At 35.1% G+C, this 24,437-nt stretch overlaps 1 pseudogene; it reads right to left on the bottom strand.

Moving 5' to 3' along the window:
* Nucleotides 1–13,807: 13,807 nt before the first annotated feature.
* Nucleotides 13,808–15,407, bottom strand: LOC126728933 (small RNA degrading nuclease 1-like; annotated as a pseudogene).
* Nucleotides 15,408–24,437: the final 9,030 nt, after the last annotated feature.

Genomic DNA, 24,437 nt, shown 5'->3' with positions numbered 1-24,437 from the left:
CTCCAACAAGGCTTCTCGGAACCGTGTCTTGTTTAGCTCTCCGGATCCCGCAACAAGCTCCATGTTGCATCTACCATCCTTGGCTTCTTCCAATGCTTCCCAGCAGCACCAAAAACTCACTTGACACTCTGAAAGGGTGTGGTAAGTGTTTGGGCTATCAACCTTTCAATGGTATGGAAATGGAGAGGTAGGAGTTGAGGGAAATCCACAAACAATTGTGTAGAGAATTATGGGAATAACAATCTCTAACTCTCAAGGTGTTTGGCTAGGGTTTTCTCTCAGAAGAATTCCTCAACATTTGTATTCCAGCATTCCAACATGTGCAAGTCACATGAGTCACTTCGCGGGATGCTTCGTCGCGAGATACTCGCGAAAACTTTTCAGTCTTCAATTGCTTGAGTCTTCACACTCTCTCTCTATCACACAACCATTACAGTCAATTCTCACAATAAATACAGGGTACAAAAGATTGAATAGAATTACAATCAAATTTGGCACGAAATTAAAGCCAACAAAACACAGAGTATTAAATCACAACTTTACAATCTCCCCCTTTGGCTATTCCATGACAAAACTCCTAAAACAGACGCTAGACTTAAACGTGAGTTTGGGAACAATGGCAAAACTCATTCACACCTAATCTAGAAGCTGTGAAGCACTTGCACGTATATACCTGTAACTTGAAACGCTTGCATACAAACAAAACTTTCATTAAGCTTATGACAAGTTGAATACATGGTACGTATATAAGCAAGTGAAATGCGATCAAGTTAGTAAACACAATAGAACATGTAAGCATATCTTGATCAAACAGGATCAGTCATTAAAAAAAGACTACAATGAACATTTAGCAAGTAAATGCTCATCCAGACATGCAATGCAATTAAGAGCAATCCCACGGATTAATTTCATGTCCAACACTCAACCAATGCAAAATACACGAAGTATTTGCATCTAAGATACAAAATCCTACTAAGGGTACAAGAGTGAGGTACTCAGGACATATTGGCAATATCTTAAAAGTACAAAAAGATGCTACAAAGCAATAAGGTAAACATAACATACTGAATATAAACTGAAATTAAAAACAGAGTACTAAAGCTTTAAATGAAAGCAGTAAAAACTATACGCTAAAACAACTATCCAAGAGTTATAAATGCTGAAACAGTTTTAAACCAAAACATAAATAAAACTAAACCGCCTGTATGAACCAAAGTTTCTAAGCCTAAACTATGTCAGTGCTCTGCTCCCCTTCAAAATTTTCTCCCCCTTTTTGATCGGAATGGCCAAAGAGGTTAGAATTGATCAGACTCTGAATCTGATCCCCGTACCATGGACAAGTCGTCGATCTGTGAAGACAATGCAGTGATCTATCCCTGGACGTATGCAAACTGGGTCGCGGTGTGCTGCACATGGGAGTCTAGCATGGTGAACATCTGGTCTACTCTATCCAGGAGGCGATCAAGTCTGTCTGGTCCTCGTGTTGGTGCAGAAGAGGATGGTTGTGCTGAAGTCTCTAGAGCAGAAGTGAATCTATCAATCTCCTCCTCTGTATCTCCACCCTCGTCCTCAACACGATCCTGTGGTATCGTATGCACACCTGTTTTGGAGCCCTTGATGTGAGCTGTGCTCCTAGTGACTGTGTGTGCACCAATGGGATAGTCCCTCTGAACCACAGTGAGGCCATTCGGGAGTTTAAGCCTTGTTGTCGCAATTAGACCCATAATCAGTGAGGGAAAGGGCATTATAGTCCTTGAATTCTGCTTCATGATGCTCTTTTTCAACAAGTAGAGAATGTGTCCACAAATGTCAATTTCCTTGTCGGTGAAGAGATCGTACAAAAACATTGTCCTTGGAGTTGACAATGTAGTGAGGTTGGTGACCGGGTACAGGTTGTGAATCATCACATAGGCCAAATTCCTCATCTCTGGTGAAAATGGTATTGTGTTCATGGATGACTTCTTTGGTGTACCCCTAAGTATTTTCACCATCTCCTTAGTGGACCCCAATCTGTCTTCATATTGGACTGAGATTGGCTGAAATGGAGGACGAATCTCCAAAAAGTCTTGTATGATCTCCCTTGTAATCATAAATTCTTTGTGCCTTACCTTGCACTCTATACAATCTCCGTCCACAGCAGCATTGGAGAAAAACTCCTTTATGATCTCTGAGTAGACAACTCCACTCGAGTTTAAGAGCTTTGTCCATGTCCTGTCCTTGAACACTTCAGGTATGAAAGTGTCCTCAAGGGATTCCATTTGTACGACCCTTTCCATGATGATCGTTTTATCCTTATAACAGTCATTATACTTCATATTAGCCTCAGCAGACCTGAAGTTATCAGAATCAGTACGTGAACATTTTGTGGATTTCTTGGTCGCAGAATGTTTGGTAGGAGACATCTGAACAAATATCACAGAGAACAAGAAACAAATGCAAAAACACGAACACAAAACACAAAACTTGATTAGATTCAAGTTAGTTCAAAACAAAGGTAAAACAACCTAAAACAGAGCAAATAAACTCAAACAACATGCTAAGGTGTTAAACCAAGTAATCATAAACACAATGCATGAATTAAGTAACTGTGTCTATGTGTGTGCCTAGGCAGTGCATGTGCTGGTGCATGTGTGTGCATCATGAGATGCATGAGGTCTGCCTAGAGGGCCCTAGTGTGTGCCTAGTGTGTGCAACATGGGCAAAGTGTGTTAAACACATAATCAGTGACCAAAACAAGTTAAACAAGGTCAAACAAGTGTAAACCCAGAAATTGGAATTCACTTGAATCCAATTTGGCACAAAAATGTCACTAGGACATTCTGTCAAGCATTTGCCATGCAATAATACACAACAGTTATGAATAATGCATGAACATAGTGAAAAATGCCTCAATACATGCTCAAACTGCCACATGGGGCTAACACAAGAACAATCACAGCAAATGGGACTCAGCCTAATCAAAGATTTCAAAAAAAATTTCACAAAAACTAAGAACCCCAACCCAATTTTCGAAAATCCCCAATATTTGAACCCTAACTTAAATTTCTACATAATCTCAGAAAACATGAAGAAAATGTTTAGGAAAACATACCTTGAAGTGATTTTACAGAGATTTTTGCTTGAAAATGAGGAGGTTTGAGTGAAAAATGGTTTTGGGTTGAAGGGGGTTTGAGAGAGTCTAAGTGAGGGAAATGAGGTTATTTTGAAAATATGTCACATCTGCTACATAAAAACTGAAAACACGCGTTTTTCGCGGGTTAGGCAGTAGCGTAGCACTCGCGATACAGTCGCGAAAAGGACCACTAAAATACTTGAAAATTTTTCACGAGAAGCTTTTAGTCGCGAGACAGTCGCAATAGCCTCTGTATGAACTTGAAAATTTTCAATTTTTGCCTAAAACATTTCCCGAGAAGAGTTTAGTCACGAAATACTCGCGAGGCAGTAGTGAGACTTTCTGTATGAAAATGTGACTTTGAAATTTCCCTTAAGTACATTTCGCGAAAAGTTATAAGTCGCAAGCTTCTCGCAAAAAGACCTCTGAACCAGTTTTTGATGAAAAAACACAAAAATGCATTTTGAACAAAAAACTAAAATCACGAAAGTATAAAATCACTTTCAAAAACATATAAAACACTCAAAAATCTTTTTGGGTTTGATCAGCAAGTACTTGAGCATACACATCACATTTGAACATGTACAATCACACAAATGAGATAAGTATTAATTGAATCGAAGTCTTGTGTGTTGTGGGTGAGTATCAAATGTGAAATAGTCCTTAGACCAGAGTGAAGCTTCAATGATCAATTCAATCAAGTCATACACAACTGGTACAAAATCAAGTGGACTATTTTAATTATAGAAATGAGCATATATGACCTCCCACAAGAGAATGATTACAAATCATAGAAGCTTTTCATTTGGCTTCTGCATAAATCATAACATTTGGTCCTTTTTGGATAATACATCTCTTTTTGACATCGGTGCTTGAAATTTTTGATATTTCAACTTTTATATTTAGCCTTTGGCTTTTTGAGCACCATACATTTTAAAAAAAAGTCACTTTCCCTTTTTCCTAGTCAAATACTAGTATGTGCGACAGGCTTTTGCAGCTCATTATCTTTTTTCATTTGGAGATTTACATTTGGTGAACTCTATAGCAAAAACATAAAAGTAAAGTGGGAAGAGATATAGGTATAAGTCTGTGCAAGTATCATGACCATTAAAACTATTGACCAATCATTCATGACAAGCTTGAAGATCTATTTACAATAAGCACACATAGTTTTTAAGATTTCTCCCATAAAGATATATGTGCATACATAACAAGCTAAGCTTGTAAATGCACTATGTTATTAGTACAATAGTACTAGGCCGAACTCACATGTAATATACACAACACAAGCGATCAAACTTTTTGAAGATTTTTCAATTTTTATGGATTTTTGAATTTTTGAACACACTAAAAAACAGAACAGGAAAAGTAAGATCAACAAAAAACAGGTATAAACCAAAAAAAAAAAACACTGATAACCAGTAGACACAAATAGAATTATGCATGTCAAGATGCATGAACAAATGTCCCTAAACATTGAAAGTATTAATGCATGGACATAGTAGGTGATCATGCATGAGTACCATTTTTCACCCACACGACACGTGCGTTTGGGGTGATAATCCTATAGGATTGGGTACGAGTGTTGTGGCCTTCAAACCTTCTGGAGAAGCTTGCCAAACAGGTGGTGAATGCATCGATCATTTTCATCACATCCATCACTCCGGAATCACCATCTCGACCTCTTGATTGCTCAATAGCCCAATTCATTTTGTCATTTCTTGGTCCTCTTGGCCTCTAATCACTAGCATTCTTCAATGCCTTCAGCTTATGACAATTTGGTCTGGTGTGTCCTTGAAGTCCACAGTGATGGCAGAAATGGTTCGTTTTAGGACCTCTTTGTGATCTTGGGAGTGATTTCCCTCTGGCTTCAGACCTGACCACAGATAGGTTACGGGGCTTGTTCAACACCCGTTGGTTAGCCACATTCTTCTTTTTCTCAACCTTTGCCTTCTCCATAGTAGATGCAACTACAACTGGCTCTTTGGCCTTCACAAACTTCACTTCTTTGGAGATATTCACAGCTGAACTACTTTCTCCGGTGTATCCCAATCCGGTTTTGTCGGAGAAAGGTTTTTGATGAGAAAGGACTTCATCGAGCTTTTTGGAGGTGACTCGCTCTACTTTAGCATTGGCTTGAACCACTTCAAGCACAAGAAATTTTATCTTTGAGTAGGCTTCGGTCAGTTCTCCATTCAATGTTTCTATTTCACATTTGACCTCCTTATAACGCACTAGAAGACTTCTATAGTCCTCCTCTGCCTTCTTCATCTTTTTAATAGCTACCTTGGCCACCCTTGCATATTCTCCAGACTTCTCAAGAAGGGAATTGTAGTTCTCTTGAAGGCCCGTTGAACTTTCATCTTCTTCAGCATCCAATTCTTCTACAATTCCCATGGATTCCTCATCACTATGCTCCCTAAGTTCTTGCACAAGCAAATTCAAGTCCTCTGAAGATTCAACATGAGCAATAGTCATAAATGCTGATAAGTTCCCTTCTTCATCACAGCTATCCTCCGAATTTGAATTGGAAGAGTCCGAATCACTGAGAGTTGTGGCATATGCCTTGCCCTTCATTCTCAAATAATTAGGACATTCTCTCTTGACATGTCCATGTCCATTGCACTCGAAGCAAGTGATTCCTTAAATAGATTAAGGCTCCTTCCCATCTTTCATCCTAAATTCCTTCCTATCACCCTTGGGAGACGAAAACTTCCCTTTGTTGAAAGGCTTCCCACTGTTGTTCATCTTCAGAAATTTTCGGAAGTTCTTTGCAAGGAATGCTACTTCCTTCTCCACATCATCTTCTTCGAAGGAGTTGTCCATTCTCTCGGTGATGGTTTTAAGAGCAAGAGATTTGCTCGATTTATGAGAAGGGAATCCCAGCTCATATGTTTGGAGAGATCCAATTAGCTCTTGAATTTTGATCTCATCCAAGTCTTTACTCTTTTCTATAGCTGTGACTTTTGCTCTGAAACTCACTGGTAAAGACCTCATAATCTTTCTCACCACCTTAGAATCTTCAATCTTCAATCTTCTCTCCGAGATTCAAAACTGGTGGGAAGCATTTGAAGCTTCGTGTCCTTGACTGTCTTGGTACCCTCATAGGTTGTTTCAAGGATCGTCCAAGCTTCCTTAACTATCTCCACGTGCGATATCTTGTGAAACTCATCAGGGGACACACCACAGAATATACCATTAATGACCTTACTATTCGCATTAGCTAATGCAAGAGCTGTCTTGTCCCATTCGGACTTGGCAGTTGTGGGTTTAACATACCCATTCTCAACGGAATCCCATACGGACTCATCTATAGCACACAAGAAAGCTCTCATTTGGACCTTCCAAAAAGCATAGTTGCCTCCATCAAAGAATGGTGGGGCATTAAGAGATTGTGACCGGTCCATCACAAAGGATTAAGGAACACACTCAGGTATTTAAACCACAGCGAGTGTACCCACTTTGATACCAATTGAAAGCTCGAAAATATGTTAAAAAACACAAGAGTTGTTTAGACCCCCAAATTAAAGCTACGACTCGATAGATTTTACACTAACTTAATTCTAAGTGCGGAATAGTGTAAATGCGAGCGGATAAACACACAAGCTGCTCTAATCCATAATCAAGACATCACAGCAGTAAAATGGAATGTAAAAGAGTAGGGAAGAGAGATGCAAACACAAGATAACATGCCGATGTGTTATTGAAGAGGAAACCGAAGAACTCGGCGAAAAACCTCTTCCCCGCCCTCCAAGTGGTAATCGATCCACTAGACAATTAGTTGGGATACATGGGTTAGCAAGAGACCCTCAAAGCCTAATCTACCCAATGTACCTAAACCCTCCAAGCTCCTAGTCCAACAAGGCTTCTCGGAACCATGTCTTGTCTAGCTCTCCGGATCCCGCAATAAGCTCCATGTTGCATCTGCCATCCTTGGCTTCTTCCAATACTTCCTAGCAGCACCAAAAACTCACTTGACACTCTGAAAGGGTGTGGTAAGTGTTTGAGCTATCAACCTTTCAATGGTATGGAAATGGAGAGGTGGGAGTTGAGAAAAATCCACAAGCAATTGTGTAGAGAATTGTGAGAATAACAATATCTAACTCTCAAGGTGTTTGGCTAGGGTTTTCTCTCAGAAGCACTCCTCAACATTTGTGGGTAATGTGGGTATAAATAATGTAGGCACAAAAAGTGTGTATCAGAATTGATAGTCTGGCAAAATAGAATGTTTTGCGAGTGTCTCGCGGAAAGGCCTTACTCGCGAGACACAACTATCTCCATCCTGTCCTGACTCTTCGCATTCCAGCATGTGCAAGTCACATAAGTCATTTCGCGGGATGCTTAGTCGCGAGATGCTTAGTCGCGAGATACTCGCGAAAACTCTTCAATCTTCAATTGCTTGAGTCTTCACACTCTCTCTCTATATTACACAACTCTTACCATCAAATCCCACAATAAATACAAGATACAAAAAATTGAATAGAATTACAATCAAATTTGGTACGAAATTAAAACCAACTAAACATATAGTGGTTAATCACAACTTTACACAAGCCAAAGTCACTTTTAGACTTATTGGTCTTAAATTAGAGTTTTTCAAATTAGAGTTTTTCTACAAATACGACAGAGTCTTTGAGTAAACCGTTTATAATAATGAATTATTGCGCAATGAACGTACTCCAGTGGGAATGGTGTGAGGAGTAAAGCTACAGATATACAATAATTATATATATTCGAATAGTCAAAAGACATTAATTTTATAGCGTTGAACTGGAAGTCACAGCCACAGGACTACCGTCATCTTGGAAGATTATTTGGAATCGGATGTCCCCTCATGCTGCTTTTACTTTTATAAATAAGCTTATATATATATATATATATATATTTTTTTTTTTTTTTGATGAATTATAAATAAGCTTTATATAGCCATAGGCAACAAAATTACAAAAATGGTGCAGACGAAATTGACAAATACTACTAGTCATATCCTTGACATAAATAATTAGAAAAGAAATTAAAAAAAAAAAAAGAGTTGGTATTCCCCATTCTTCGCTAGCTTTTCGAATTCATACAAATCACAAATGCAATAAAGAATGTTCGTTTCTTCCTGGCATTTTACATAAAAGAATGAAATAAACAGCAACATATATGTGTTGGTCAAATTAGAACAGCGCTTCCTCAATTTCCTTGCCTAGCCTGCACCACTTTTCGTGTCTGACTCTGACCCAATCGCTTTCTTTTCATCCAGTTTTTGAAACTTTAGTTGATTGACTCCATCAATAAAAAATGTTCTACTATTCATTAATATATATATATATATATATATATATATATATATATATATATATATATTGCAGCTATATAGCATTAAGTTTAATTTTTTTTTTTTTATAGAAAAATGACAGGACTGAACCCACATATAGTGGAGTGAGAATCCGGGTTTAATATTACACTAATCACAATATATAAAAGTTGGCAACTCTTGAATGCTGTGTGAAGACTTTAAACCCATTGGGAGACACACACTTAGGTGATGTGAGACAAACCCACTTGATTGCTTTTTTTGCTAAAGACACAGGACTGAACACACACACTCAAGAGTGGGAACCCGGGTGGATATATCATATATGTATGTCTCGACAAACGTACACTTCTTTTTTATCTTTATTAAGGGTCCGTTTGGATACTACTTATTTTTCTGAAAACTAAAAACTGAAAATAATAAAAAAAATAAAAAAGTTACTGTTCACACATTTGGCACGGTTCATAAACCTAAAATCACTGTTTATGGACAATGAACAGTACCAAACGCGCATCCAGGAAAAAAAATGCAGAAAACACAACGCAAGAAACGCAATACCCAAACGCCACATAAATATTTGCCTTTTTTTTTTTTTTAGAAGAAAATATTTGCGTAATTGGTATGACTTTTTTTTTTAAGAAATATTTGGTATGACCACCCATAGCAGTTAATATTATAATATAAGCTTATCCTAATCTAGAAAAAAAAAATAAATAAATAAAAAAGTGCTGTGCATGTATCTGCCACTACTTGACTTTTTATAAGTTGTAACTCCTCATTCATAAATTAATTAAAAACAATAAAATTAAATTAGTACTATTCATCTAACTTTTCTCCCAAAAAAGAAAAGAGTACTATTCATCTAACAACCGAATAATAAACTCCCAACTAGTACTGAAGTACAAAAGCCAATATGATTTTTTTTTTTTTTTTAAATGGCCTAGCTATTTTCTACCAAATCTAGCCATCTGCCGCCCCAGAAGAAGATTATATTGCGTTTAACCGATAACAAGTTTTATATATGGAAAAGTTCTTTTATAATTGCTATGCTCTTCTTCTTTTTAATTTATTGATAACATTAACTCTCAAATCATGACATCAGCTTCCAGCATCACCCTACCCTTCCAAAGGAGAAAATACAACATGCATTAGATGCATGTTTCTTCCCTCTCACATGGAGATGGAGGAAGGAAACATAAATTTGATGCATGGTATACCACCACCTTCCAAAGAAAAGTTTCGTTTGAGCTATAAATATTCCACATCAATATCTTATGGAAAAAAAAACTATTTATTTTTTAACGAATATTTATATTTCCCATAAAAAATGTATCAAATAATTTATTAATAATTATTCTAAAAGTACCAATTAACAAAATCCATGTTTTATTCAAAGGAATATGAGAAAAACCTTCAATCATTAATCAGAAAAGAGTTGTGGAACAATAAACAATTTGGGAAAAGGAATTCAACAATAAATAAATAAATTATTAAAGAAAAAAAACAGGAATAGAGGCCAATGTGAAATGCAGTACTACAGCAGTAGTGCCCCTTATAACAACATTTACATGATTCAAGACCTAGATAATGTTCAACCAATAAACAGTAAATATATATTGACTATTCACAACTACTTTGACTTTCAAGGATTTCCATTTGGATTAGAAACAAGAGCCACTTCAGGAACTTCTTCAATTCATTGCTCACTTCCTTATTTTGTAACCATTAATTGGAAATCCTTATTCCTTACTAATCGTTTCTTTGGCAGCTCTAATTGCAAGCTGCACCAAGTTGCGTCTCTAATGTGTTGGGTTTTGTAAAGTTTAGATGTATTTGATCTGGATTATAATCCGACTCAAAATAAAATTGCTACGATTTTTAATAAAAGTTTTTCTGAGGCTTAATTCATGGAGTGAAGACTTGGGCCAATAGACCTAAGTTGGAGCGCTCATGGAGAAACCTCCTTGGGGGTCTAACGACAACGCCTGGAAACCACATAAATATTATCTTATGTGATTGATTTACTTTGATGCATTTTTTTTTTTTTTCTATTTTTGCATCTCACCGATCTGGTAATTTCATGTTTATTCCCTTCATAACGAGGAGATTGTACTGTCTAATGTCCTGTGAACATAGACATACACATAAGGAACTCATTGATGAAAGGAAAAACAAAATTCTGGAAAAGAATCAACCTCAGCTATAAATTCAAGAAGTTTAGTCAGATTCACAATGAGGAAAATAGACCAGCATATGAAGGAAATGTTGAGATTCTAATATCTTATCGACTTGAAGTAGGGAAATAGGACCTCAATAGATGACAAATTATTAAAACATAAAGAAAGTCCTATGATGCAAGAGTCAAACCACATGATAACACATTATCATGCTTTATGTCTTTGGGGCTAAATGATGCTTATTTCCACTTACAAAAGTGGGGGTTGATGAAGAATTGTTCGCAACCGTGTCTTAATAATGCTATCTCACCTATCGATAGTAGACTGATTTAATGCCCATTTTTTCAAATTCAAATTGAACAAATGTGTCATCGGGTTATACACCATTTGTCTTTCATGTAACCTACGTACGTTTGGTTAATTAGGATAACACGATGACCATTTCAGCAGTTTAAACTTCAGCCCTGGAATAGTTCCTATATTTTTTATGTCTGCCATCATTCCATCCTAATTATCAGCTTTTGACAAATTCTCAACTGCATTGCAATCGATCACAATCATATATCAGTAATTCCACTAACTAACGTACGTTTTGATTAAGAAGGTTGATTAATCTTAATGACCAATTATTCAATGAAAGACCCTCCTTCTTGTGGGTACAAACCATGTTTTTGTTTCCAGGAACATCATTGTGAGAAATGTCTACCAAGGCCTTGAAATTACATGGTGTTACGTCCTGAATAATATTAGCAACAATATTAGCAATTTAAAATAGCTCAAAACCATAAAAACCTAGCCGCACACCATAATCCCAACACAAGTCAAATAAGGAGTCTTTCAAACCATTAACCAGTCTCCTATTTCAAATAGAATTAGGTCTTTTGTTTTCCTAAGATTTTACAGACTCCTAATTCTGCTTGAAGTAGAATTCTTGATGCAAGCCCATTGTATAGGCTATCACGTGGGCTGGACCCGCAACGTATGGTTCATGCATAGACAGCTCTCACCAAACTTTTGTGAGGTCCCACACTGATTTGTTAGGTACGTTGTGTGGCTTGGGGAGAGTTCCACATGAAACACATATTGAGCTGATCCAGGATTTTATAAACAACTTCAAGAAACCTAAATTGTGACTAGAGTAGTACTTTTGGGGTATGGCATTCCTTGAGTTGTTACTTGTTATTACTTTTCTGTTCAATTAATTGGATGTTCTCCTTCATCATCCCATGCATAAGGTTGACTCATAGAAATGAAAAGTATTCACACAAAACATAACATATATTGTGGAATGGAATAAGACCCTCCACTATTTAATATGGGCTCTATATGGATAGCTTGGGTTCAATGTTTTTTTATCTTCTTGGCTTCTCTTCATCGTCTTGGTTTCTAGGGGAGGTGTCAATACTCAATACTGCTATCTGATTGCTCCGGGAGTTGGAAGAAAATTATTCAGTTGATGGGTGTAATTGACTAGCAAGGCTTTTATTGAAGCCCATTGGGTAATGGAAAGAATATCTTTGTATGGCGTGAAGATGATGGGCCTTTAGGCAATAGAATAATGTATGATGCTGCTAATTGCTCCACTAACAGATTGTCTTACATAAATGTTGAAGGCCATTGGCTGTGGCCTCCAGCAAGGTCTGATAAACTAGAGTAAAAGTTGAGAGCAAGTTGTGTGAAATGAGTCTTGGTGGTGAGGACAGAGTGAGGGTGGTTCGGAATCATCGGAGCTTGAGCAATTAGAGCTACAAAGCCTCAAAGTTAATTTGTTGGTGGCCGCGCTTGGTATGGTTTTCTAAAAATATTCCCAAGTGGCCAAGCTTGGTTAATTAGCTATCAACAATAAAGCTTAGTTTTACAACCATGCATGAGAACGTACAAGGAAATTTGTCTTCTCGATGTTTGACAGAGCAATGCTAAATAAACCTTTTGCATTGAATTAGACCTCAAGTGGAATTAGTATTGGCAATTTAAAGTCCAGTTTAATTATGTGGCTCAAATTTTCAATTGGTAAAATCAAACACGTAATAAAAAGACATGGTTTTAGCCGGTCGATGCTGATCAATAAATATGGTAGTTGTAGTATGGCTATGACATCTCCGGCCTTGTCGAAACATACAATTCAAATACAATCTTCGGTTTTAGTAAGCTTGAATCCGAGGAAGTTCCCACAATGTTATGGATCAAGAATTGCAAATCAGAATGTATATATCTACACACATCATTATCACTAGTTTGGCTTAAATATATATATATATATATATATATATGTGTGTGTGTGTGTGACTGTGTGTGTGTGTGTGTGTGGTTAAAAGAACTTGGTAGAGCTGAGCTGACCACAACTTCCTTCCTCGCAACATGGCAATAGAGCAAACAGTAAACACAATATATCTTTTTCTACAGATTAAGCTTTTGTTTTGCAACCCACGGTTTGGCCCACTGGGCTGATTCTTGTATTGTGGAAGAGCCCATCATTCTCTTCTGTCTACAATTTTGTTGGGACTTATTAAGGGAAATGGATTGGGCCCTTCTCTCTCTCTCTCTCTCTCTCTCTCTCTCTCTCTCTTCTTTTCTTTTTTCCAAATAATATATATTTAATCAGGAAATAAATTCTTTTATTTATCCTTTAGTTATTCGAAGTTTGGAACCATAACAAACAGCAATAAGGGAATTTTAAGTCAATTAAAATGGTTGGTTTTAAAATAATATTTTTAATAAATATAAAGTTTCTTTTATTCTCAACAAATCTTCACATCAATGAGTTTTTGTTGTAAAATAAAAGAAATGGCAACACAAGTTAGAGAAATTACAAGACAACATAATATATGAAACTAGTTCTTCAAGAAAACTATATCATCCATAAGTTTTTATACGTGAATCTCATATTTATAAAGACTATCTCTTATAGGCATGAAACCATAACAAGTAAAGCAATTTTAAAAATGTCAGTCGCTCACCGGATGATTTGATAAGTAATTGAAAACTTTAGGGGTGGAGAGAAATTTTACCTCCTAACTTTTGGAGGGAATTTTTTCCAACCCACTACATGGCAATTAATAGTTAACAAATTGTGTGACCCATCCCCTCAATCAAATGATATAAAATTAATCAAATATAAAAAAAAAATATAAAATATAAAAAAATAAAAAATTACCATGGAAATCTTAATGGTGAGAACTAATTTATCTAAAAAAATTGATCAATTGATTGCTAGTTTGAAAACATACAAAAAATACAACTGGCTTGGCTGGATCCAGGCTTGGATGTAGATTAATGTAGATTTGATGATAAGCAAGACCCAAGTCTTAAACCCAAATATCATGACATGTAAAACATAAACATCATTCCGGCAATCATAAGCTCAACCAATATCTTCTAAAGAAAAGTTCAGATAACAACAGGATATACTCAACCTTGAGCTCAATTGTAAAGTCCCCAGGAATGACTTTATGTAATTCTTCAGTGGGCACATTTTTTGGTATCCTGTGTAGAAATAGCTTTGCCATTTCAGAATTAGTTACCTATAGATAATTTATTCAAAGACTGAATCAGCAGGATCACATTGGTAGGAATTAGAAATCACCAAGAATTTAATGTCCAACTTACATCCTCTTGAACCAAGGGAATAGCATTATCAACACCATTCTCTATCTTAGCAAGAACAAGTTTCATTGCAGCAGATGCATCATCTAGACAATTGTGCGGAGCACCCTTCTTTTGAATTTCATAGCCCAATACACTGTCAAAAACAAATGGAACAATTAACTATAACTGAAACGGCCCACAGCTGCTTGCCCATTACTCAAAATGAAATGCCGAAAGAGAATCCTTTTTCAAATCATATCTTACCTTAATTAATAATTGAATAATACATAAAGTAGGAATAACACGTTAAGAACTTGCCTTGCACAAATTATTCAGAGATGGTCTTCTATTGATAGGTCCATCCAAACGCATGAAGATAAGTGAGGTGCTCTTGCATGATCTAACTTCAGTGCTGCAACCAACACAATAATTATTAAACAAATGCAAAAATGCAAAGAATATTCCTTGCACAAAATTCAAAAAGACAATGATGGTTCAGTTGTCATGAGAGAGAGAGAGATAGAGAGGAACTCCAATATCTAGTTATCATGCTTAGCTTACCTTGCAGGTCATTGTTTAAACTGTGGCCTACTAAAATTGTTCCCTTTGATAACAGCTTCTTCATGGATTTCTACAAAATGCACCAAAATATATTAGATAAAGAATTGATCCCAAAAAGTGTGAAAGCCAGCCTAATGTACCTGTACATCTGCCAATGAACAAGTAACTCCTTCCAAATCTCTTGCACTAACTCCAGTTATATCAGTTCTATAATCTGCAATAACTTTATTTGGCTTTACAAGTTCCTCAAGTTTCACCTGCACAATACAAACTCACTAGAAAGATTGTACAACTAGGACCCTTCGAGAGGCCTAGAAATTGTCAAACAAGCTAGCCAAAGTGAAAAGTATTCTTTTCCCTTGGGAAAAGAGAGGTGGAACAATGGGAATTACCTTTGTATGAAGAGAATGAACACAAGCCGAATTAATTAATACCCGTAAATTGTGATCCACAGCACAAACTCTCACTAAAGCTTCAGAGCCATCTTCAGAGAGAGCCATCTCACAGTCAACAGCAACCATTGCATTTGATCTCAAAGCCTTGGATTTTTTAGGAAGCTTTCTAATCACCCATCCCTGCTTCAACATATCCCACAAGTTATCAGGAAGCCAAGCTACATTTGAACTTGATAGCATCATCAGTTCCTCATTGTGTGAAACTATTTTTATACTTGCACACCACAACATAATTTAACTTTTATGTTTGTGTATTCATCTATATATATATAAAACCGAAGCCTTTGAAGTTTCCACAATTTTCCACTTCAGCACAATATTAAAAAAAAAAAAAAAACTTTTTAAGACTAAAAAAAAAACCGGCATTATCAAGAAGGAAAAAAAAAAAAAAAAAAAACACCCAAAAATTTCAAACCGGCATTATCAAAAAGGAAAAAAGAAAAACACCCCAAAATTTCAGCCCTTAAAAAACAAAGCTCAAAGCGTAAAAAGAGGCTAAAACCAAAAATTTCGTCAGCACAATATTAAAAAAAAAAAGAAAAAAACTTTTTAAGACTAAAAAAAAACCGGCATTATCAAAAAGGAAAAAAAAAAAACCCAAAAATTTCAGCCCTTAAAAAACAAAGCTCAAAGCGTAAAAAGAGGCTAAAACCAAAAATTTCGTTCTCCCCAAAACCAAAACCCGATGAAAAAAAAAAACTCTCTCCCCCTTAAACGCAAACACAGTAACGCAAACTCATCAAACTCCCTCTCTTCTTCTTCACACAGTCCCATCTCCATCTTCAAACGCACAATTTCCTCCATGCCTCTCTCTACATACACGTTCCCCTGCCTCCAATCTTTGTCCCTTCTCTACCTTCAAACCCCTAAACTATAGTCCGCTGGCGCCAGCCACCCACTCCTTTAGTGGCAGAAAGTTTTTGATTTTGAGACTTTACCATCTGACCAGATTCTCTCTGCAAGCATTACCGGTAAGTTTTTATTTTGTTCTATAATTTGGGATGTTAAATATGATTTAGGGTTTCGTTTTTGGTTGTTAAATATGATTTAGGGTTTCGTTTGGGAGTGTTTGTTTTGAATGATTAGCTTAGATTGATGGGTTTGGAGCCCGCAGTGGGTTTCATTAATTTCTATTATTGGCCGCCAAGGAGACCTATTGGGAGTGTTTGTGTTAAATGTTATTTAGGTTTTGTTATTTAGGGTTAATTTTTTTAATTTAGTTATTTTGGTTATTGGTTTTAATTAAGGTTGAATGATGAGAAAAGCAGAGCATGATAGAAGACATCTACAACACCAAGAAGGAAAAAAGGTGGAAATATAATTGAAAGGGTTTCTGGGTGTTGGTTTGATAGTCTCCCTCAAATGTGTGGGACTCTTTGATGGTGAGCATGCTTAGATGGGAGGATTTTGTGTTGATAAAGGAATTTGGGTTAGGGTATGGTGGCAGACCTATGTGTTTTAGTGTTTTTTTTTTTTTTTTTTTTAATGGTTTTTGCTTTGTTTCTTAGATTTAGATGGTTTATCCTTGATCACCGTTCTGTAGTTGAAGCTTGAATGCTGTAGTGTAGTCATTTGACAAATGCAAATTAATTGTTGTTTAATTTTGTTGCTTTAAATTTAAAGGTGTTAACATTTGTTGAATAAGTTATAATGATCATTGCAATAGAATAAATGTTTTTAAAATCAAACAACTACGAGATTGTGCTTTATGTTAACTTGGGATTTTCATTTGAATAAAGCAAATTGATTTATAAGGCAAGCAGTGTTATGGTCAAGTGTGAAAGTTTTAAATTTAAATACTGTCTTGGCTTTTGGATCCTTGGGGCATATTTTGATATGATTAGGCAAGGTCACTGTGCAGAATCCATTGTGTCATTTTGAGTACAAAATATTTACATTTCATACTCTATGAAATTTGAGTGCAGTTGATTTATGCTTGGTAAAAAATTTATGTCAGTTCTGTGAAAGTCCTCTATTGTTGTTTGGATTATTTTTTGTTTCTTTTCATGCCAACATGGTCTGTGCTGTGACTGATGAAATTGAGAGAATTTAGTTGAATTCAAGGCGACAACCCTCCTAAACATTATTAGACAAGAAGAGAATAGTTTTTTATGGAATCTTATTTGCTGCCTCTTATTGCTTGAGCCATAGCTTAAATACAATTATGACAAATTCATTTAAAGCTATTAAAGATGTGTGTTTGAGACTTATTAAGTTTTGTTACAAGGTGAATATTTTATATCAATATCTATTTGTTAGCATGTGTTTGAAAATTTTAGGATAAATGAGTTAGACTATAATTTGTTATTTTTTGCTTTCCAAATTACAAGTAGTGATATATCTTGTTAAATTGGCACTGCATTCTTCTTTTTTATAATAAATAAAAAAATTGAAAAAAATTTGTCCTTCCATTGGACCTTTAAAGCTTTCAATTTGAAACTTTTGTTGTGAAAAATAACTGGTAGTGATGTTTGTGGCAGATTCGAATTTAGGATTGAGGTCAGTCTCGATGCCATAGTTAGTTTTCTATATCGTATGTACTTTGCGAATAGTTTATTGTTTATGATGCTTTGTTTACTCACCTATTTAGAGTAATGTTCATGTTACAGACACATCTAAGAATTTGGAAGACCATTTGGAAGAATGCTAGCACTCTAGTAGAGAAGTTCTCCATGGAAGTCACACAAGATCTATGTTTATTTGTACTCCCTCAAATAGCAGCATAATTAGGTAGGATTTCTTACGATTTGTGTTATCATTGTTGCTAGGTTGAAAGTATTCTATGATATATTCAGATAGCTAATTACTGATTAATAAGCCTACAAGTTGCGTGAGAACTTATTTGGAAATACATGGTAATGGTGGAAGCATTTTTTAGATAGAAATTATGGGAAAATTTTGCTAATAATAATAGATAATTTTTCTGGGCGGTGATTGTTTAATGCAAATTGTTGGGATGGGTTTTAGGGCCAAGAAAGTTGAGAGTTATGGACACAAACTTGAGTTATGCAAGGTTACATGTATTGGTAGAATTGGTTGCGTGTTTAAGTTTGGAATAGGTGTGTATCATAGTGTTTACTAATTGAATTTGAGACATTAACATTAACTTGGCATTTGTTTAGAGAAATTAAACAACTACATGAAAGATTATGTGTTTTGTATGTTTGCTTTTGTTTACTGTGTGTCTTAATATGGATGCAGGTGGGATAATAAATTTGTGCTGTCCTACTAGGCAAGAAGCAAAGGCAACCATGAGATTTCAAAGGGTGATTGGAGATGATAATTTAAATGGAAGTTTTAGCTAGATGACATGACTAACAATGATATGTTATCAATGACTAAGTTTGGTTATATATATAGCAAAAAATTGTAAAAGAGTCATGAAGGTAAAATTGAAAAGCTACATACTGATGCTTTTGTAATTACTTATTTGAAATTCAAATCGGTTTCAAAAATGTAGTTTGTGGTTTAGAGCATTTTCTGTTTTCACTAATTGTGTTTTGTTTCCATGTACCTGTTTTTAAAATACATGTAAATTTGGTCAAATATTAATTTTTATGCCTTACAGGGAGGAGTACATAAATTTGATTTTGGAAGATGTTGGAAAAGTCAATATCGAGAGGGAGAGCAAAAAACTTTAGGTGGGTTCATTTTCTTATTTTCCTTTACTTTTAATCTCAGAAATGTGCATACTCTAAATGTGGCACATCTATTTTGTTATTTGTCGATTACATATAAAAAAAATGTACAAGGTAGATTCTTCTTAAGAGATGCAACACAACAGTCACCTCTCTCTCTCTCTCTCTCTCAATAGTGGAAATAATGATTTCAGAAATTGTGTAAATTGGCATTATGTTGCCTTTTTAATCCCATTGAGGTCTAGCATCTTTGTTTACTGGCAATGTTAGAATTTAGATACATCTTGGACATCAAGAACGATTAATGTAATTTATGAAAGATATTTGATTGAATGAGTATAGAATTAACTATATTCGTGTAATTAATTGTATTGGAGTGTACTTATATCAGTTATATATTTTCTAAATATGATCTCATGATATCTCATTGTATGTGATAGAACACCTATCTAATCCTATTTAATATAAAAACGTATAGGGTCAAACAGCAAAGCTCTTCTTAGAGACTCAAAGATAAAACATGCTTCAAGGGGCTTCTGGTCACATCAGCTTACACTTTCTTTTCAAGATTTTCTTTTTTTTTTTGATAGGTAATAAGACTTTCATTAAAAAAATTGAACATCATGTTCACGATTATGATCACTCTGAACAAGAAACAAATACAATATAATCAAGAACTAAAGGAAATAGAGACTATGAAATCAGATAAAGAAATACAATTCATACACCTCCAAGTACAAGCCCAATGAAACAAAGTACCAGAGAGGAGAGATTTTAGACGATTTAATGTTCTCTCCTTGTCTTCAAAAATGCAGGCATTGCATTACTGCCAAACCAACCACATTAAACATGCCGGGACCATATTCCAAATGATTGAAAGATGCTTTCCAAACCAGTTTCTCCAGATAAAGAAAAAAGAGCTAATTGACCTCGGTATTACCCACTGGATCCCAAACACTGCAAAAGCTTCACACCATAAGGTATGAGAAAACTTACAATGAAGAAGAAGGTGATCCACTGATTCCCCATCGAAGGAGCATAAACAACACCTATTAACCAGATACTAACCTCTCTTAACAAGATTATCAATGGTGAGTATCCCATCATTAGTTGTTGTCCATAAGAAGAAAAACACTGGTTTAGGCACCTTTGCACACCAAATGCACTCCCAAGGAAAAACCTCAATGTTAGGACTAGATAACAGCTTATAAAAAGAGCGCACATCAAATACCTCAGATGTCGTCAATCTCCAAACTAGGTGATCATCCCCTCACCCCATGGCATAGATGAATAAATAAGCTCAAAAAAGGAATAAACAATGGCTGCCTCCCAATCCTGAGGACCATGACAGAAAAGTAAATTCTAGATCATACCTCCTACTGAAGTAGATACTACCAAGTCAAAGACCCATGCTTCTTTAGATAGAGAGCAAGCAAACATAGCAGGAAAGAGTTCCTTCAAGGGAATAGGCCCACTCGATGGATCATGCCAAAAACTAACACGGCAACCCTCCCCCACATTATACATAATCTGACTAAAGAACTTATCTGATACTTCCTTAATACTCCTCCACATCCCACACCCAAGATTATCAATTGTCACAGTAATGTATTCCATGCCAGAAAATACTTAAATTAGCATTTATTAGTTCATCTTTGCTCCCTAAGCTATTCTGACCATAATCTACCTATAGTTAGCAATAAGGAATGTATAGGAAGTAAATGCAGCAACTGAGATTACCTAAGAAAGGTAATAATGAATAATAGGTGCTGTAGGAAAGCCCGAAAATGACCTTTTAATATGAAAGAAGTGCATAAGAAAATAGTTTGAAAAGTAAAAAGGTATAAAGATTTTTTTATTATTATAACTTTTGATAAGTAGGAAAAATAAGCAAACATTATGATAACAAACCTCATCATTTGATGGGGACGAATAATGCAGCAGGTACTGAGGGTGTTCAAGAGTTAAATGAACCAGTCTCTGCACTGCTAGTGCACAAGTTATCAAGATATGCCAAACAACAAAGAACATTCAATTTAAAGTTACAGGAAAAGAGTAAGAAAAAGAAAGGGGGAATGCAAGAGAATAACTTGTATCTAGAAATTTGATGATAACTTAAGCCTTATATGTAATGAGAGAATAATAGCAAACTAAAACAGAATCTGGTAGTCATTCAGCCACTGATCATGGAATCAATAAATGATACTATTGTGGTTAATTTGGACAATACATTGTTGATATAGAATAAGTGCTTTGAAATGGACATGATAATTACAACTCAGTTTTTTTAGTATCAACATCATATAATTACATTGAAGGGTTTTGTTGCAAAATCAAGCAAAGAACATTAAAATAAATAAATAAATAAAAGCTCAATTTACACATTTGCTTACAGTTTAGAACTTTAAACAAATGAGAGTTTTCAAAATACCAGGAATGCGACAGGCATATTATAACAGGGGGAAAAGCTTATTAAACCAAGACATTGAAAGAGCTACCAATCTAGGCTTCTAGCCATAATTAAAACACATTTAATCAGACATATAATAATAAAAGAAGAGGAATTTATAATAATATGAGCCAGACAAAGTGTCCATTTGAATGAACTTATTTCATCAGTTTATTGAGGCTAGTTTGTTTATTGTGTAAAAGTACATCTATGACCATATATAATTATTGCTAAGTTAAACATTTACCCAATTGAGCTAGAGCTCATCAGCAAAGTATACAGCCATACCTTGAAAAAGGTGATGTTTTAAAAAGCTATACATTCCATTTCAAGATGAAAATAAACTGAAACAAATGAACCCAAGTGTCCTACTACAACTATAAACCCAACCCACCAGATATTAGTGTACAGACCCCTTTTCTTCTACATTTTCACAGAAAGAGAATTAGAGACTACTAGTAGAATAGCAAAAATGCATTCTTCAAAGCCTCAAGGGATAACTAAACCATACCTGCTCAGGTATTTCATTATCTGGAGATATGTTTGTAAATTGCCCCACTACGTCACGCTTTAAATGGCATTGCATTACTTTAGCAAAAAACTGAAAACAGGGAAAAACATAAAAGTCATTGTCTTTATAAAATCTCAAATACAAGTAGTTAAGAAAAAATAAATTCCCGAAAAAAAAAAAAAAAAACAAAACAAAAAAAAACAAACAAAACAAAACACTACCTTGAGATGATTTTCTTCAACAAAAGTCTTAAGAAAAGCTGCCAAAACATCATTGGATCTCCTGGTAGGATACTCAAGCTATTCCCAAGCTTCCTATCATGAAGTCTTAATAAGGACCTATTAAGACTTCAGCATTTCAATAAGGACCTATTCACATCCACATTTATTAGAAAAACAAATAAATTAAATTAGATATGAACATATAGCAACAAAAGTCTTAATACTTGGGGTTTTTTTTTATTTTTAAATGACTTCCAACAAAACTGAGACACAACACAACCACATGTTGTCTGGTTCCTTAGTGTGTGTTTGGATTCAACTGAATCCTACGTCTACGTTTCCAAGTTTTATGTTTTCCCTTCTTTTTTTTTTTTTTTTTTTTTTTTTTTTTTTTTTTTGCTCGCATTTGTTGACTTTGGCAGACAATATTTACTGTTATGAATAGTATATGCACTGTTCACGTACCGTGCATACATTGTTTACGTATTAAAAAATATTAAAAATGGGTCCCACGGTACTATTTACACATTTAAAAATTATTTTGCTACAGTGTTTTTAGTTTTCAGTTTTCAATTTCAGTAACAATAAGTTCAATCCAAACGGACCCTTAATCTAATAAAAAGTGTTACTAGTTTACTAGTTGGGGTGAGTTATAAACAGTTGGTCAACACAAAAGAATATATATATCTATCTATCTATCTGATTAGCACCAGGAATTTTTCGGTCTAACTCATTGGAAAAAAAAAAAAAAACAAGCAAAGTGATTGAGAGAGTAAATGGGGGGTGTCACCTTTTTCTCTGTGGTGTCAAATAATTGTTCCATTGGGAGAAGAGTGAGACGGCTGATAAGGGTGGTCTGAATTTCTGGGGCGGCAGCTCTTCAAGATGTGAGGAGAGAAAAGTCGGTGAGGGGTTAAGCTTAATTTCCCACCTTAATAACCCAGCCATTAAATTGTTTTTTTTTTTTTTTTTTTTTTAAGTAATAATTAAACTTCACCCACGAGTGGTTTGACACTTGGTTCATTCAGTTACTACTCCGTAATCCATCTCCCTATCTGAGGTTAGTCGGTTACTCTAACACGTTTTGTATCAAAATCAAAACAAAAAACAGATCAAACATTCCTCTCCCTCAAAACACACTCTCAACCACGCTTGCTCACCCATCTGTGTCCATGAATATTTTCCTTTTACGGAAATTCTTTGATGTCCCAACAATCTGAAATTTACAAATAGAAATAATCATCACTCGCTGATTCACATTCATTTCCTACCAAAAACCGAAAAACAGAAAACAAAAAAAAAAAAACTGAATCAATTAATTCCATTATAATGTATTTGTAACATATAATATAGTTCTATAGAGCTATTTTAGAAATTTCCCCCTTAACTTTTAACCAAACAAGGAAACAAAATCACCAAAAATTGACAACAAAACAAAATAGAAGAAAAAGAAAGTCATTTTGATTTTTTGGAAGAAAAAAGAATTTAGATATAAAATTAATGGTTGGAAATTGGAGTAAAACACATGAAGTAAATACAGAAAGTGACTTCTAAAACCCTCCAAAAGAACAAAAAAAAAAAAAAAAATGGTAAGAATAAGAGTGTGGTGGTAATTGTGTTTTAACTTACACAGTACCTTGCATTGCAACCAAGTGAACAGAAACTGAAGGAATCAAGAAGGCTACGCTCACAGACTTGGCAGGTATTGGTGACACCTTTACCAGGCCTAGGCTGAGGCCTTTCATTCAAGAACACAATTCCGGCACCATTTATTCTATGTATGTCTGAACTCCTGTAATGTCCAAATATTTCTGAATCTCAGACATCGTTATCACATCATGAGTGACATTAGAGTGCTCTGAGGAAGAGACTGTTTGTGTTTTGATTTTGATACAAAACATGTTAGAGCATATAGGAGGTTGGTTACGGAACAGTAATAGTGGGTAAAAAATGAAATCACAATAAGTTAAATTTGAGGTAAATTATGGGTTTGTTTGGATAGAACTTATTTTGTTGAAATTGAAAACTGAAAACTGAAAAAATTGTAGCAAAATAATTTTTAAATGTATAAATAGTACCGATGAACTCTTTTTTTTTTTTCAATCCCTCTCTATTGTTTTTTTAGCGAAATGGGCTTCTTGAAAGCCCATCATCCCTAAATTTTAGATTGAAAAAGCATAAAAAAGCAGCATAGAAGTTCGATTTTTTTTTTTTTTCCATACTTACAATGGGGGAGAGGGGATTTGAGCATTTGATGTCTCCATTTGAAATATCAAGAGGTGCCAACTGAGTTACAAGACTCTTGGCATAATAATCCAATGCTTTTAAGAAAATTACTTTTGGATTTAAGTCAGAATATCACCTGGTTGATCTCAAACCATGATCTCACCCTCCACTTTGTTTTTATAAAGGGAGAAGGTGCCATC

The sequence above is a fragment of the Quercus robur genome, chromosome 5, assembly GCF_932294415.1.
Source record: "Quercus robur chromosome 5, dhQueRobu3.1, whole genome shotgun sequence".
NCBI classification, from domain to species: Eukaryota; Viridiplantae; Streptophyta; class Magnoliopsida; order Fagales; family Fagaceae; genus Quercus; species Quercus robur.
The sequence above is the reverse complement of the archived record's forward strand: the minus strand, read 5'-3'. Positions and strand labels throughout refer to the sequence as shown.